General features: G+C 40.5%; 1 protein-coding gene across 1 annotated transcript in view; it reads right to left on the bottom strand.

Moving 5' to 3' along the window:
- Positions 1-17839, bottom strand: part of PDE4D (phosphodiesterase 4D) — a 613857-nt gene extending 596018 nt beyond the window's left edge. Inside the window, exon 1 of the mRNA XM_075078147.1 lies at positions 17706-17839. The gene's annotated coding sequence lies outside the window, so the exon portion shown is untranslated. The remainder of the gene's footprint in view (positions 1-17705) is intronic.
- Between the last annotated feature and the right edge of the window lie 204 nt (positions 17840-18043).

Here is an 18043-nt window from a genome sequence, read left to right as displayed (position 1 = left end):
ATGCACAGGAAGCTGTGTGAGTTGCATGGGAGCACAACACCACATAGCTATTTATTGCAGCCTGTAGGTTGTGAGCTTTTGAAGAATTTAATAAAAGTAGTTTGAGGCCTACCTCTGGCACAGGCCAAAGAAGGACACTTTCCTGAATATTTAATGGTGAAGTCTGGAAAGGATGACGTAAGAAGAGGAAGAACTAATGATTCTAATTATAATCACAGCCTGAAACATCAGTTCTTGTTTAATAGTGTTATCCTAGTCACACTATTGAGAAAATTTGCTTCATTATTCCATTTCATTCCTCTCAAAAATGTTATTAGGTTATGAGGTCAATTTGATTTCCCTTATTGTTCCAATTATTTGAGGTGTGACAAAAACCTCAAATATCTTCAAGGGTTTAAAAACCTTTGTCAAACACCTTGACAAAAATATGTAAGGAAACACTGGAGGAAGTCCAGCAGAGGGCCAATATGATGATGAACAGACTAGAGCATCCCACATAGGAGGAAATGCTGAGAGAGGTGGGACTGCTCAGCCTGGAGAAAAGGCTCTTCCCAGTGTTACCCCATGACAAGGGAAGAGGCAATGGGCACAGACTGAAATACAAGCGGTTCCCTCTGAACATTAGGAAACCCTTTTTTTACTGTGAGGGTGACTAAGCACTGGAACAGGTTGCCCAAGGAGATCATGGATTCTCCTTTCCTGGACATACTTGGAAATCTTCTGGACGTGGTCCTGGGCAACCTGCTCTAGGAGTTCCTGCCTGAGCAGGGGGCTTGCACAAGATGACCTGCAGAGGTCCCCGAAAACTTCAACCATTCTGTGATCTCCAGGGCTTTCACAGGGGACACCACGGCTGAATCCTCCTCCTGTGACAGCCCTCACAGGAGCTGAGCCAGGGTGCTTTGTTGGCCCCAAGGAGGTCACCAGGGTTCCCTGCCTGCATTGCTGTGCTGCTCCACTGCTGGGCCCTTGCACTTGCAGGCACCAGCCTCTCACCATGGGACCTGGCCTGAGGTTAAACCATTCCAACAAGGGCACAAGAAGATGGCCAACATCCCCTGAAGCAGCAGCTTTTCCCCTGTGGGTTGTCTGCTGTCCTCACTTGGACGGCAGCTGGAGGGCAGTCCCAGAGAAGCCTGACATCTCTGGGGATCATCTGTGATCATGCCAACCTCACTGGTCTTGAGCAGCTGCAGGCTCTGCACTGCCGCAATCGGTCCAGAGCTGCAGATGCACATGCACCGCGTGCAAACTGTGGCAGGACTGTGGACCTACACTGGGAGTGCTGCATTTGGGCACAGCCTTGGCTGACTGGGGCTGCAGGTCCCACATGGTCACTGTGCCAGAGCTGTGGGCACGAGGAGCGTGCCAGCACCCTTGGCAACACTGATGGTCCCAGCCAGTTGTTCTGCCTTCCCTGACCACCTCTTGCAGGTACCTGTGCTAGCTCAGCTCATGCTGGCTGTCTAAGTGGGGAGCGGAATGGCAGGAGGGTATGCAGGAAGACCTGAGAGCTGGTTGCAGGAAGACACTTTCCAGCCTGCAAGGAGACCCTCAGGGAGGGCCTTACCTCCCTTCTCCCACCACCCTCTCAGGCTTTCTTTGCTTTTGCACTGCTGGCACCAGAAATCCCCAGGAACTTTGCACCTTTCTCTTGGCAGGACATGGTGTCAAGCACTGAGGAGGCTCCAGAGCAGAGCAGCTCTGCTGCACAGCCAGGATCAGCCAGAGGCAGCAGGCAGTGTGGTGGGAGGCAGGCAGCCTGTGCCACATCTGCCTGGGTGAGGTGAACAACGCAGCCAACATTGATGCCTGCTGCCACCACTTCTGCTTTGTCTATATCTGGCAGTGGGCCGCCACGACAGCTGCCTCCCCCTTCTGCAGGCAGCCTCTCTGGACAATGGCTACCAAGAGTATGTGATTGGCTCATCTGCCCACCAGCAGAGGAACAGAGCCAGGGAGCAGGTGTAGAGCAGAGCACCGCAGTGGCACTAGCTCCTACACCAGGGGTCCACCAACACTGGTCCCATTACTGGGAGAGGGGGGCTTGCAGGGAGGAACTGAGGGGTGCAGGGTGGCACAGCTCTGGGGCCCTCCAATGCCTCCACCTGGGAGGCTGCAGGGCAGTGCCCAGTGTGCCACCCGTCCTCCACATTAGCTTGGTAATGCTGCAGCCTCTGCACATCGAGCTTTCCAAAAGGAGGCTCCAGTAACCATCCAGATGCCTCCAAGCACCAGTGCAGGGCTGTCCAAGCCCTCTGACCAGCAGCTGGGCTGCAGGTCCTGGACACCTGCTAGTCCAGGTGCCATGACAGCCTTGTCCCTGTCCTCCTGAGCAACCTGCTCTGCCTCACCCTGCTTGAACAGATGAGGGTGGCAAGGCCTCCAGGGTACCCTTCTAACATACTCTATTCGAGGATCATTTTTTTAAAATAAAACTGAGTTTCTAACTTCTTTTTATTAGTCTTTAGCTTCTAATAAAACCGGTGCCAACAGCAGTTCAGAAATACTTTATTTCCAAAAAAAATGGCATTTGATCAAGCTGTCCCCAAGACATAATACATTTCCAAACAAGCCAGCATGTCTGTATACCTTCGGCTTCAGTTAAACTGGAGCACTGGTCCCTACAGCGATTTTAGCAGGATGGAGAGAAGCAATCCCATCTATTCTTGTGATGGCACAGCACTGAGCCCTCTGAGACAGGCTGGCAGGCAGAAAAGTGATATTACAGATTACACTGCTTCCTCCCCCATCCAGTGGGATGCATCCCATTCCCCCACCATGGGGCCTTCCCCAAGACAGCCCATGAGGAGCCTCACGTGTCCTCAAGACCCTGAAACAGCACCCCCTCATGACGTTGGTATGCCCCCAAAAGCTCTTGCCCTGCACCCTGCAAGGACTCCCCCAGCCCTGCAGGCAGTGACCCACTGCAGCCTACAAGGACCCCAGGCAGTGTTTCTGCAGCTGAGGCCTCTCAGCTCTGCAGAAACAGCCCTGGTGGTCCTGGAGGACACCCACCCACTTGAACATGAGCAAGCAATGTGTCCTTGCTGTAAAGGGGACTCATGGGCTGGAGCACCCGCCACAGGAGGAGGGCAGGCTGAGACATCTGGGACTGTTCAGTCTGGAAGGGAGAAGGCTGAGGGGCAATCTCATCAAGGTGTACAAATACATGGCAGGAGAGTGCAAAAACAGAGCCAGATTCTTTCCAGTGTCAAGACAGAGGCAAACTGAAACACAGGTAGTTCCTCCTGAACATCAGGAAACACTTCGTTACTGTAAGGGTGATGGATCAATGGCACAGATGGCTCAGAGAGGCTGTGAAGGCTGTTCTACTGAGGGGAACATCAGCCATCCAAGCACAAAAAAAATCCTATCTATTATCACGACAGCACTACAGCAAGCCCTCTGAGACACTTTGGCAGTGGGAGAAGTGGTCTTACATAAAAGAAAAAATTCCTGCAAAATGTTCTGGCAAAACACAGCTGGGGCACAGACAGTGCCAAGTATTTACAGATTAACTCAGACTTTGGAGGAGACTACCTGATGATATGAGGCATTCCTGCAGGACACTGATTTGCTCCCAACAATTGAGTTCTTTTCATCACAAAGACATCTGGAAAGATCATGGTGCTCAGTAGAATATTTCATTTGATTTTCTATTTTACTCTATAGCAGATTCTAAGTACCTATAACTTTTAATCTAATCACATAAAGAATATTTTAAAATATTTACATTACCTGTTACTGTACAAGAGATTATGCCACACATTCCTACCTTTAGATCCCCATTCTTTTGCATAGTCAAATATCTAGACAAAGGGTGCATTGAGATTAATCTGAAAGTTAGAAATGCCAACATCTGTACAATACAGAAACATTCAATAAAGGAAGAAGAATGCAAGTAAAGAACAAACTAGGGTAAGCAGTACTAACACTCCACCATAGGTAAATATCCAAGTATTTACCACTGCATTCTTCTCAATATGGCAATGTGTATTTTTATTTCAGAAATACATACAAGAATCTGCAGGGCTTTTATCTTTTTGTCAACAGATCACAAGTCTGCTCCTCCTACAGGTACAGGCCTTAATGAAAATGACCTTTAATCTACAAACTGTTTGGGGCTGGACTTGGATACATGTTCTTTTTCTTTCCTGTTTGCCCCAGTTTTTGCTGGCCTGTCCTCCTGTTACTTGTCACAAATCGCCTTGTTTATTTTATAGACATAATGCTGTTCTCAGGACAATGTGTTTGTGACAACTGAGTGAGCCCCGAGGTATTTCTGTTTTTTCAAATTTACTTTCAAAAGAATATTCAAACTTTCCTGTTTCCATAGCCTGAGACTTTTTTGTGTTCATTATGTGAAAGAGGGACAAGTTTTTCAGGGGAAAATCATCTTGAAAAATATTTTTCCATCAAAGAAAGTCTATCCTCGGCAAACAGACTATGACAGGCATTTTCATATGTTGCTTGACTCAAATGGCAAAAATGTTTTGATAATAGAAAAGTAGCAAAAGAAACTAAATAAAGTGTTCAGAAACATTACAGGAGCTGCCTGACTGGACATAGTCCTGGGCTATCTGCTCTAGGCGACCCTGCTTTGAGCAAGGGGTTATGCTAAATGATCTCCAGAGGTGCCTTCCAGCTTCACCTACTCTGTGATTCTCACTATTATAATTAAAAGGAAACAGAGCTTGCTAGGTACAGAATATGATTCTAAAAAATTCAAATTTTAGGTTTATAACATTTAACTTTATACTGTCATAAGCATTGGTCAGTTGTTCAACAAAACAGATATCCTCTTAAGCAGCTGAAAGAACTCTATGCACTTTAAAATAAATCTTTCAGCACCTCTAACATACGTTTCAACAGGAATATTTGTTCCTGACTTTTCTTTGGAAAGGAGAGGCTGGATCTAGGAAACTATCTTTGTAAACCTGTCTTCATTTAACCAAACTATTTAGACAGTTTTGAGGGAGAAAATATAAAGTATTATCTTGGATTTTTCTTTCTGGTTTTTTTTGTTGTTGTTGTTTGGGTTGGTTGTTTTTTTTTAACAAAACTAATTCAAGTATCAAGTTAATTGTACTTATCACAACATTTACATAATTTATATAACGTAATCGTTTCCATAACATTTGCAAAACTGCCTTAAACATTTGCTGTGAGAAATTAAAACCATAAGCCTGACTTTAAAACTTCCATTTCCTCTGAAAAGCTTGTGCAAAGCTTTTAAAAATGCTTTTTAATTCCCATCTAAGTTGGGAGAGCCATGTTTTTATTTGAGCTTGTCTAGCAAATCTTAAAAACATTTAGATTAAAAATAATAATTCACTCTAAAATAGCTTTGTATTAAAGGTGAAATATTGCCTGCTGTACATATCAGCAATAAATCTCCCAAGAAACAGAATTAAAACCAGATGAGCATGGAGCAGAGGGGAATGCTAAGCCTGATTTGGAAAGAATCCTTTAGAAATTCATGGTCCAGATGGTCAGCTGCATCTCAAGCTGGGCTAATGCTGGTACGCAGATATGCTTTGTCAGACGACAACAAACACACATGTCTGTTCTGGTTTAGGGGCAATTGTGTAAACCAGCTCCCAGCTACAGGAGGAAGCAAGGCAGCAAATACGGCCACAGCTGCCATGGTTCATCACTGTGAAGCTGGCTGCCGTCTAGCCTAGACCCATCGTGGCTCCGAGCAGCACCAAGAGCTCCCCTTCCCTACTGCTCTCTGAAGAGACCAACACCTGTCTTGTCAGCCTTACTGATACAGCTGCACAAAGCTCATGGGACTACACCTCTTAGAGAAAATTTCTTTACTACTCTTCTCATATGAACGTATCTTCTGAGGCTGATAAATTTTGCCAAACTTCATTTGTTTGAAACGACATTTCCATTAACAGATGTTTATTTTAAGCTGAATTTTTGGGACACAGGTTAGCCACAGAGTTCAGGGAATCTGGAGAAGGCAATGAAAGGAAAATTTGGATAAATGAAGCACATCAGGGACTTGCTTTCAGCTATCCCTGTAAATATTCCTAACTAATAAAACCTCTGAGAGGAAGAAGAAGAAAAAAATCATCTGACACGTGCACTACAAGGACCAAGTTCTGCAGCTGAGTTTTCAGAAGACTTGGATCAACTGATCATATTCTGTCCTTTCTCAGTTCTTGCAGGCATCACATCTATGTCATGCTGGAGTACAGAGACTGAAAAGGATAAACAGTTGACATATCTACAGCTGGAGAGTCATAGTGGACTGACATCCCAAATATAGAGCAAGTACATGTTGCCTTAACCGCCACGACTCTCCTATTACAAGACTGATTTTGATTTTACACAAAGCTAGTACTAAGGCATAAGCAACGATGGCACTACATCAGGGAGTGAAAGTATCTGGATAGAAAGGGGAACAACTGAGACAGAGATGTTAACAAGTTGGGAAAAACAGAGGAAAGTAAGTAGGAACAGGAATCAACATGGCTAGTTAGCTAGAAGAGGGGGGAAGCTACCACAGACCTGCACAGAAAAATATAGAAGAGGCTGCCAAAGCTGAGGACTGGATCGGTGTACAGGAAGAATAGCTATGTGGATACACAGAGACCGTTATAACCACCAGATTACAATCATAGAATCTCCAAATGGTTTGTGTTGGAAGAGGCCTTCAAAGATCATCCGTAGTCCAACCCTCCTGCAATGGGCAGGGACACCTTTCACTACATCAGGTTGCTGAAAGACTCATCCAGCCTGGCCTTGAACATTCCAGGGATGGGGGCATCCACAACTTCTCTGGACAAATTGTTCCACTGTCTCACCACCTTCACAGTAAAGAATTTCTTCCTTATATCCAATCTAAACCTACTCTTTCTCAGTTTAAAACCATTTCCCCTTGGCCTGTCACTACAGGTCCTGGTAAAATGTCTCTATCTTTCTTTTAAGCCACCTTTATATATTGAAAGGCCACAATAAGGTCTCCCCAAAGCCTTCTCTTCTCCAGGCTGAACAACAGTCCCTCAGAAAACCTGAATTTTCAGGTTTTTTTCAGAAAACATGAATCCAGAATTCCAGTGTCCCTGAATGGCACTACCCCAAGGCAGCAGACGCAGCTGAAACCACTGCCCACATCCATTCCTTTTCCCTTACTGAATCATCTGCACAGCAGTAACTGGCAGCACTAGTCCTAAAATTTTGCTACAGTTACATGTTTTCTGTGACCTGCATTTTGACTTCAAAGATCCAAATCGAAGCCAGTGGGGACCAGCTGTGCATCACATGTCACAATCCAATGCTGATTTATATGTCTGCTTTCTTTAAATCTAGTGCCATGTACAGTCTTGCTATGGAACTGGCTTTGTTTAAATCTAGGGCTTTTAGAATTATCAAGTATAAATGTAAAATTTTGTCAATGGATTAATGCTATAAATACTTCTAGCACTATGCTCCTTCTAAAATAGGCTATTTGCAATTTGATGATTTATATGGTCTTATACAAGCTATTTCACTGACTTTTATTAATAAAAGTGTAATTGAATTTCAAAATTACTGATCACTTACAAATCTGAATGATGAGAAAATGAGTTTAAGTAGCAACAGGGGAAAAAAGAGGAATAATAAAACCAATAAATTACTATAAGTTGTCACTCTATCATAACTATGTGATTTGCTTCCCAATTTGGCTGTCCTTTAGTTCAGTCATTAGTGCATATCTGATCATCACAGAGTATAGCACACTTTAAAATATTTAGTGTGTGCGTCAGCAAGGCTTCACCTACAAAGTGGCATGTGTAAATTTCAGTTGTTCAATAGTAGCTTCAGGGTCAAATTTGTTTCACCTGGTGATGTGTGTGTGTGTATTTATATTTTCACAGCCCGTCTGTTCATGGATGAGCTCTCTCAAGCAGCATCATTGTGTTATTTCAGATTTCCTAAGGAATCATCAATCCAGATTTTGGAATTTTTATTTTACGCACATATCACCAGTTCACTGAAGCAGCATGATATTTTATTTTCCCACAGAAGAGGGCAACTTCATCCAAATTAAAGTACACATGTCGTATTGGATAGCCTGACATATGATGTTGTAAAGCAAATCAATAAAAAACTAAGCAAATACAAAGTGCTTAAAAAATCCCTGCACACTAAGCTGCCCATGGATTATCCCCATGATGAACAGCAAAAACTACAGGCTTTAATATAAAAATAGTGCAAGCTACAAAAGCAGGGGAAAGTTCCATTTTTGAAACTTTTCACTGTAGGTCTCTGAAATGCATTACTAACCAAAGACAACAAGGGACTATGTTAGTGCCTAATTTCAAGAAGGTAACTCCACTGAAACCCATTAGCTTAACTTCTTGTAAACTTTAAAATGTTTTGTGCTGTTTCTTTGTGCTACCTTGATATACTGTAAACGTTAACACCTCGATGAGCCCTGATACATCTTCCCATGGCAAAGCCTCAATCCAATGTTTTTAACTCAAAGTTTTCTTAAGTCTTTGTGCACAAAACTCCCAGAGTAGTTGCAAGCAACTGAAGCAGGAAAGGCAGCTGGTCTACAGCCACACCCCTGAGGTGACTCAGGTTAGTTGCAGACTGTGCTCAAAGCCATCAGCAGCCCACGCATACAAATCCCTGTACAAAGGACACGGCGGGTGCCCCAGGCGGCGTATGTCCTGTGGGAGGTAAAGCACACGCAGTCCCTGCTCTTCGGAGAGGAATTCCTCTTACCTGTAGGGTTTTCTTCAGGGAGCTGTCCTTCATTAGGCAACAAGAGGGCTGTTGGCTGGGGAGGACCTGCCTTCCCGAGCAAGCAAAGAGCAGACCAGGAAGCTGATCAGCAGTCTGAGAAGTTATCCAGACAAAAGACAATGCAGTAGCACAATGAGTAAACACAGTGGATAGATCTGTACTCCTGAAAGCCAAATAAAATGTGGCTGGGGTGCAAGCTTGAACCCTGGACCACTGATCCCCCACAGGAACTGCAAACATGTTTCCTAGCACGGTACTGGCTGTGCCAGCGAGCATGGGGGGACAACGCGTGCTAGGTGGCAGAGTCTTGAAGGGTAGCACCTTGTGGGGACCCTTCCCAGTAGGAAAGGCAGACAAGGTTTTGGCTCCCTCCACCCTTCACCATCCCAAGCTGGCTTTTTACCATTAAAATACCCTTACCATGCCATACTTGAGAGCATACTGGACATATCATATTTTATACTATCAAAATTTCACCTGCAGGATATTTTCTGCAAGAAAGCATAACTTCAACATCACTTTAGGTATTTTCCACCAGGAATGTTGGTGTGAGGGGCAGAAAGATAAATAAATGAAGCCTGAACTGCTTTAGGGCCATGGGATGTAAAGAACTGCATACCATGGGTGGGTGCATAGCCTCAAGTTCATAGTGAACTTCATTCCTGCTTTATTAAGGATTCCAGCACTGCAGTCTTGCAAATAGCTACCAGTTAGGAAAAAAAAAAAAAGTCCCAAGAATGACACAAACTTTGCTTACCATCAGGAAAGTACAGTTGTAACTTTTACTGATCAACTTGCAGGAAATTGTGATCAGGAAAGATCACGAAAGAGCAGAACCCGGGGAGAGTAAGTACAAAAGAAAATAAGTTTTTTTTTTTCCAGAACAGGCTATCTTAACACTAATACAACACACACTAAATTGCTTAAAACCTCTGAAAGTGGAAACTGCAATGAGCCATGAAAACCTCCTGAGGATGAAAAGCATCCTCAATGAAGGGAGGAATCTTTAAAGTAATGCTCCATACAGTTTAGGTGAATCAAGAGTATCTAAAACCAGGGATTATATTAAAAACCATAGAATCTTAGCTAGGACTGAAAATTATTTATAATGATTTTATCACACATTAGTAACAGACCCTGAAGGTGATATTTTGCTCTTAAGCTGCAATAAGATTTACTAAGAGATAGAATTAAGAGTCAGTAGCTGAATCTGAACTAATATAAAAAAGTAAGCAATTCTGCTTTTGCTAAAACAGCGCATAAATGTAGCATTTCAGAAAGAAGCTACTGTTAAGACTTCCAGAAAAATCAAGCCATAAAGCTCCTCCTTCAAATCTCTCAGACCAACGCATTGCAAAAGTAGACATTTGCTGTCTTTCCAACTAATGGCTTCTGAAAGGGTTATTTCATACCTTTTTCCATATTCTTTTCCCACCCTGCCAAGAATGCCAAGAAATGTTACTAAAACAGAAAACTGCCTCTTTTTTTTTGCCCTCTACTATTGCTGTATTTTTCTATTGCACTCCAAACCTGGACGTAGAAGGCCATGTAGCCCCATTACAGTGATGTAGCTCTTTTCTAGTGCTACTTTTTTGTGGGTTTTAAATGCTATCTTTCATTATTTCTTTTGCAGGAGATAATTACTAGAAGAATGCCATTTGATCAGTCTGTATTGCACTTTTTGGGGAACACAAGCATTACAACTATCTCTTCCCACGGGTTATCCTATACATCAGTATTCCCACAGCTAGGCACATGACAAGGCAATTCAATCTGAATGTTTGAATAAAGGGTCTTAGTGTTATTTCTATGAGAAGGCTTCAGGAAATTGCTGTAATGACTGGGGTTTATGTTCTCAAACTTTGTTTTGTCATCAGGAGTAGCTGGCTTCGTCCAAAATAAACTTGAACAGATTATTCAGAGCAACAGACATTTCTCAAAAAGAGATTTATGTTTAAATAGAGAAAACCCATGATGTTGATTAGCAGGGCATTAGGTAGATGTTCGTATACCTTGTAATTTTAATTAAACGCACAGCATATTTTTAACTGGTCTTTTCAGGTCTCAGGTCATTGTTTCATTTACTCTATACACACATGTTGTGCTATATCCACTATAGAGGAGCCTATTATAAAAAAAAGGGTGATTAACAACTTCCCTTCTGTTCATAATTAAATATCTTGATAGGAAGCATCCACATGGAGACAACAGAGGCAAATAACAGATTTTATATCCCTGAAGTCCAAGGGCAGCACACTGCTAGAAATTTCATATACCAAAAGGCTGGAGAAAGGCCAATCTTTCAATGGTCAGAGATAGGTGGATGTACAAACACATTTGTGCCAGACACCACATTGCACCGCAAATGCCTGGGACATCACAGATCTTACCATCTGTTTAAATGGATGAGCCACAGATGTTCAAACCTCCATATCAGCTGAGTCTGGAAGCTGCATACAGTATTCAGTTTCTGAAAAGTGTAAATATTAAAAACCCAGCCCTTGGTTTAAGTGTGTTTTCAAGTGTAATTTGCATTTTATAGCTTCTCTCTGTGTAAATGATTGCTTGTACACATAAATATCTACTCACCACAGTAATTTTATTTCAGTATTTGTATTACTGAGTAAGGAAAGTAGAAAACACATTCTCACACAAATATATCTTCTCTTCTCTATTACTTTACTCACGAGGCAGGAAAGAAGAGAGAAATCAATGCAGACTCCTTGGCTGTAAAGTAATGAAACTACAACCCTTCACATCAATGCTCAGATCTCAAAGAGCTTAGGGACAGTGAGATCACTAGATAATAAGATAAAGAATAGACAGACTGCATTTCAACTTCTTAACTCCTAAATGTTGATTTTTAAAAAAAATCAAAATGTTTTGATACAGACTGAATAAAATCTTATATTAAAGATTTAAAAACAGCAAGCAAAATCATCATCACCAAAATTTAACTTTTCATTGTGCATATAAATTTTTATACAGGTACAACTACACACTAACTACCTTTTGGGGGCTTATAATCAAAAATATCATATGCAAACCACCATGTTTTTTATAGCTGTAAAAATATCTACATTACAGAGCTTAAGTTTAAGTAAGGGTCTACATTTTCAAAATTCTAAGACAGAATGAGAAATTTTTTATTTTTATTTTTAGTTGCATTTTAAAAAGGTTGGACCTTATACAGCTATCACTGAAAACTGGTTGAGTCACATATTGAAATTCAGCATAGCAAGAACAGCTGTATTGCTCTCCCCTACTGTGTCAGATATTTATGTACTATGGTCAACTGCAGTTTTTTTAACAGTAACCAGGAAGTTTAAGATACAGGAGAGCTGTTTGAGCTAACTACAACCATGGATAAACATAGATTCAGGTAATCATGTTTCATGGCGTGCACATCCTTTATGTTCTCAAAATTCTGTTTTTCCAGTGAAGCTGAGTATAAAAGAGCTTTCAAGCTTTGCCAGCTCAGTTTACACAGCAGATTCCTTTTGGTGCATCTAGATCCTTTACCATCACAGCCATAAAGCCACCTTCCACCCTCTTCCACTTCAGCTCCTAACTTGCCCTCAGACCAGTTCCAAACACACATCAAGCACAAAGAAAATATTCGTCATCCATAACTAAAAAAAAAAAGTATATACAACTAATTCCATACAGATAATATACAAAAAGCTGTTTCTCTGCCATTATCATGTTTTCAAATCCATTACTGAACTGGAATAATTTCACTTTTTAGTTTGGCAACCTACAATTCATATACTTGCAGTCCTTACTTGAGAGTCTCCAACCACAAAAATTCAAAAAAGCTTTGGTCTGCATTGGTTTGGAAGAACTGGAGAGAGAAATGAGATCATACTTAAGATATGATGTGTCAAGAAAGCTAACAGACTATCCACGAGCTGTAATTCAGATTCCAGGTTATAGCAAGGCTGAGCTTTGCTAGCTCTCAAAATCACAGTGACAGATAAAACTTGCCAGCAAATTATCTAATGCAAAGTACACTATCATTTCTCATACGGAGAACAGCAAGTTCCAGCAAGACCCTGAAGGAACAGTGTGTTCATTGCACACAAGCCAGGAGCTATGCTACATGCGGAGAATATTTGTGTTACTACCTGAAAATTTAAATACATCTGTATTCTACTTTGGGTAACAATACTTTCATTCACGGAAAGCAGGATGCAGCACAGGAACAGAGTATTACTTTTTCAAATACACAAAACTCAAATCCTGACACAACAAAACCAAAGCAGCCTTGTCCTTGATCCTAGGAATGCAAATACATGCAAAAACCAGTATCATTTTTGCTTAAGGCCTTTCCCACATGTATACCAATGTAAATTCTCACCTGCTATGAACATCCACACATGCATCTTTGAAGTATATTTTAATACCAGTACCATCGCTGCACAACAGTTTACAGAAAGTGGCTGCAGAGACAGAATTACACAAGCAAACCAGAAGCTGCTTTATTAATAATATGACTTGGAGGTTTTTTCTTTTCCCCTCTGGGCCAAATTGTGTCACACACACTGTTTAAAAGTATAAACCAACATTTTCAAGGTACTTTGAAGACGCTCATTTGAACAGCTAGTTTTAGCTTCAACATTCCCACTTATTCCCTTTGGTTTCTAAATATGATGGGAACTCACTTGTTTTTTCTTCTAGATTTCTTTCTTTCTTTCCTCTCCCCCTCTGCCCCACACACTCCACACCTTTCAATCTGCTGAGTGATCTACCAGAACACTCAGATATATGTTTATGCTGTTTTAAGATGATATACAACGTTGTTGTGCTGATGAGATTACACTTTTTTCATTTTTTTCATTTTTTTCATTTTTTCCCAAAATTGTTTTAACTCTGCCAGGAAGAAAGCAAAACTCCTCCCATTTGAAAAGAAAAGAAAAAAAAAGACTTTTTTTTTTTTGGTTGATCTTAACCTAGTTATTTATTTTTCAAGTTCTGGAATAATCTTTATATAGTGCATAGTCAATTCAGAAGTTTAAATTGACCTCTATAAATGAGAGAAGAAAAAGTTCAGTATACCTTAGGTGAAGCAAAAGGTTTTTTTCTTGTGAAGTCTAAATTTCTGTTTGTAAGTTATATACTTTCTGTGTGAAAGATTATAGCATAAAATCATAACAACACAGTCACACTAATACATTCTTCTGTGAAGCCAAAATATTTTAGATCTGTAAAACTGAGCAATATAGAAATATTTATTTCCAAGATAAACAGTGCCACACACACAGTCACTTAACATTATCATTCAAATAATATTACGTAACAGCAGCAGCAGAAGGCCCTGTCAGATCCTTTACTAATTTTGACCTGCACTTAACTCCCAGGCTGCCATGACTTATTAGCAGAAGCAAGGGGATGGGCTAAGTGCCATAACTAAGCAATGCTCGTGCCTTTCTGGGGTTTTGTAGGATCACTCCTGCCTGTTGTCTGCATGAAGAGCCCACCACTTGTACAGGCTTAAGATGTGTCCAGTGACTACAGTAGGCACTTTTTTTTTTTTTTATGGTGACCTCCCCAATTTTTTTTGTTTGTGTTTTGGGATGGAGGTTTCTTCACACAACTGACAGCTGGCATAGAGACACGCAAATTGAATAAATGCTTCTACCAGCTGCAAATGGCTTGCCGTTAGCTGCCCATCAGGAGACCGTAACATGGGTAAAAAGCGGGGCACACCTGCAGCCAGTATTCTGGTGCTGTACTGTGCAGACATAGCCTCAATATCTGTAAGCAAATATTTACAAAAATATTTCCCAAAACATGTTGAAGTTTTTATATAAATTATGTTGCTGATGTGGATACCTGACCTCACACAGAAAATTCACTCGCAAAGCTTCAGACCTTCAGGTTTAAAGGGAATTTTAGTTGCTTTTATAAGCTCTTCCAAATTATGTAAAGCATTTCTTCATATCAGTCTTAATTTAAGCAGACAAACATACGAATTTTGTTTCCTTCAGTCAAATACAAATACATACAACTCAGCCAGTAGGACCTCAAGGTAGGCGCTATATAAAAGCTATAACTTTGGCTGTCTTTCCTGCCAAGTTAAGTTCCCTTGTCTTTATAGAGAAAAGCCGCTGGCATGTTTTGAACAAGGATAAAAATCTGTGACTCTCTACTAAACAATTGGTAAAAGCTTTTCAAAGAGTTCTGAAAAAAACAGCTATCCTGACTTCCTAGAGTGGATGTAAAATATTGGAATAGTTTTTTAACATACTAGGAGACAAAAAGTTTTGTCCAAGTAGCATCAGTATAGTCAAAAAAAACACTGAACTATGAGTTAGGGGAGCTTCTATATAAGAAGCAGTAAAATGTTGAGTACAAGATAATTCTGCCATAATTAGCCTTGGCACAATGCGCCTCCACTGCCCCAGCTCTTTGATACAGATAACTCTAATACAATATCATATTGCAGCTATATTCCAGGATTTCATTCCTTCTTTGGCTGCTGACCTGCTCTGACTTGCCCAAGGTTACGTTTAAAGTGTGCATATTTCCATCCTGTGCCTACCATCCTGTTTAGTTTATAATCTCATAAGGGCAGGGACTGCTTTTTACTACTTGTTTGAACAGCATCCAGCACAACAGGACTTTGATCCAGCCTGTAGGCACTGCTTGCAGTATGTTAGATTCCAAATATTACCTATACAGAATTCTGTATCAATATAGTTTCTGTTCCTGGAAACATGGTATTATCAGTATTGAAACTGTGCACATACTCTGCTACAGCATAAGGACCAATTTTCTACGTTATACCCTTTAGGATCACAACAAACAGAGTGCCATGAGAAATTCACTTAAAATTGCAAGTTCTTTTCCATAGCCTCTTTTTTGTTGAGCAGAGGAAAAGTACAGTAACAATGTTCAGAGCTAAATAACATGACTAGATTAAAAAAATTATCACAGCAGAGAGAACTTTCATTCAAATGAGACATGACAAGTCACAGGGCTGTTCAGACTATAATACCACATTCTCCAAGTTTAATATCTCATGAGGTTTTTTCCCTGTGCTTCACACACGTCAGAGGAACTATGCTGAAACCAGCCTTTCATATCTAAGAGAACTACTTTGGATTTCTTGTTTTAGAACTATCATAGAAATTAGCGGTTTATACTATGATTTGCTGCATCACTTAATACATACCATCTCAGTCAAACTAATGTCACTATGGTTTAGGTTTTATATTACATAGATAATAGTGTACCTATTTACTATATTTGAGCAAAGCCAGCACGTTATATCGAATATTACCTGTGTGAGCAAAACACACTTTTGTTTAACTTCATAAAGCCATTTAGAAGAATTAAACAATTTACTTTCCTGAACCACATCTAACAAAAATACCTTAGACAGTACCATCAAAGCAATCCCTTTCAGTTTGCATGGTCCCTTTAATCTTGCATGATTCTATGCATTACAATGTAAGGCGTGCAAGCAGCAATATTGATTCACCATAGGACACAGGCTAGCTCACCATTTGGAGTAATACAGGTGCACACCCCTCATGAAAAGAAATTCAATAAGCATAAGGCCACCAATACAAAAGAAACTGTTTTACTCCAGTGTTAAGCATAAATTCAATACCTTTATTTTTTATTTTGGTAGTTGAAAATGTAGCCAACCACTATATAAAATAAGAATTTGACAATAAATGATAAACCTGTTGCTAAAATTACATTTCTATTTTCTATTATGGGTTCAAAAAATAATTCCTTTGCTAGCAAATAAATATTTTTACAGAAGATTTACAAGGGCATTTTATATCAACAGAAGCTATAATATTCACTAGAAAGAGCAAATCAGCTGTCTGAAGAACATCTACTATTTAAAAATTATTTACTCACAGAAATCCATCTGAAAAGCTATGGCATCAGGAAAAAAAGCTAATAAGAAACAGCACTGGGTTGTATCCTGCTAGTAGAAAGTATGTACTTCTTGGTATAACCCAAGATATTTACCCACAAATGCTGGCTTTATTACACCACACAATGAAATGATGTTTCCAGTGGAAAAACAAACAACATGGAAAGTTCTTTGCATGAAGTAATGCCTTTAGAGAAATGAATATGACCTTGTAGCATTTACTAGAGAGCTGTAGAGCACTAGCTTGGTAGCTTTCTAATTTCTGATTTCAATCTGCTGCTCTATTGTTTTAAACCTCAGCTGAGCAGAGGTAACACCCGACAATCTCAGGAAACCAACAAGGGAGTCACTGTGATAACTCCATCTGATTAAATTGCAGATCCTGAACAGCATTTCCCACTGGTTTCTAATTCACTATGAGTAGAATTTGTTTTTGAACATGTGAACTCTAACATGCTGGCATTTCTTTTGCTACAAAAACAAATGAAGGAAAGGATCACAGCACCATAAAAAAACAAGGAGGGGGAGGATGTTAGTTAAGCTCTGCAGTTGTTTAAAATACTATATGTTAACACTGTCCTGATTTCTACTGGTATGTCAGTTCTTATTCAGAGAAGATGCAAGGGGAGAGTATGAGAGGAGTGGGGGCTCTTTATTATACTGCAAGCTGAGAATTGTGCACATTTCTTCAATACTTCTACCGCAATTACTAGTGTACAATATACAAATTGTACAAAAATGTAAGACATGCCACATGTCTTGATTAGGCAAAAATGAGGTGTAATGCAGCATCACTATATTTTATTCTAGAAGAACAAAAAATACAGGGATCAAACACAGCCCATTTCAGAAATAAATGAACCCCAAACGCACTAACCGTATGCCACATCATGAAGTTATTTTAACCCTAACAAGAGAAGAGTTACAAAGTTAACTGTACCTGATCCCACACAGCACAGAATCTCAGACGTTAGCTGCTAGTGAACTACTTCCTAAACACAAGCATTCTTGTTTATGGTATGTAATTAACAGAGTTGAAAAAGTCAAAATTACTCACAGAGTCCCGAAGATGCAAGAGCAAACTATCTAAGACAGGAAATTCCAGTGCAATATTATAAAACAAGTAGGAAGAAACATGCATAAAGTCAGGAACTGACAGGCCTCTGGATTACTGCAACTGTAGAAATCATGCTCGTGCATGCTGGGCTATAATGTATGAAACGGAGCCCAGGAAACAACCAATCACTTAGCTCCTCCTAACAAGTCCAACTGGCTATGAAAAGCTGGAAGTCCTGCACAGAACAATGAAGAGGAGCTATCCCACATATTAATCTGCTTATCTAGGATTGCTTTCTGTGTGGAGAGAGGGAAGCATGTAACAAGGAGAGGAAAAAA

The sequence above is a fragment of the Phalacrocorax aristotelis genome, chromosome Z (genome assembly GCF_949628215.1).
Source record: "Phalacrocorax aristotelis chromosome Z, bGulAri2.1, whole genome shotgun sequence".
In the NCBI taxonomy this organism is placed as follows: Eukaryota; Metazoa; Chordata; class Aves; order Suliformes; family Phalacrocoracidae; genus Phalacrocorax; species Phalacrocorax aristotelis.
Note: the sequence above shows the minus strand (reverse complement) of the source record. Positions and strands in the feature narration are given on the sequence as shown.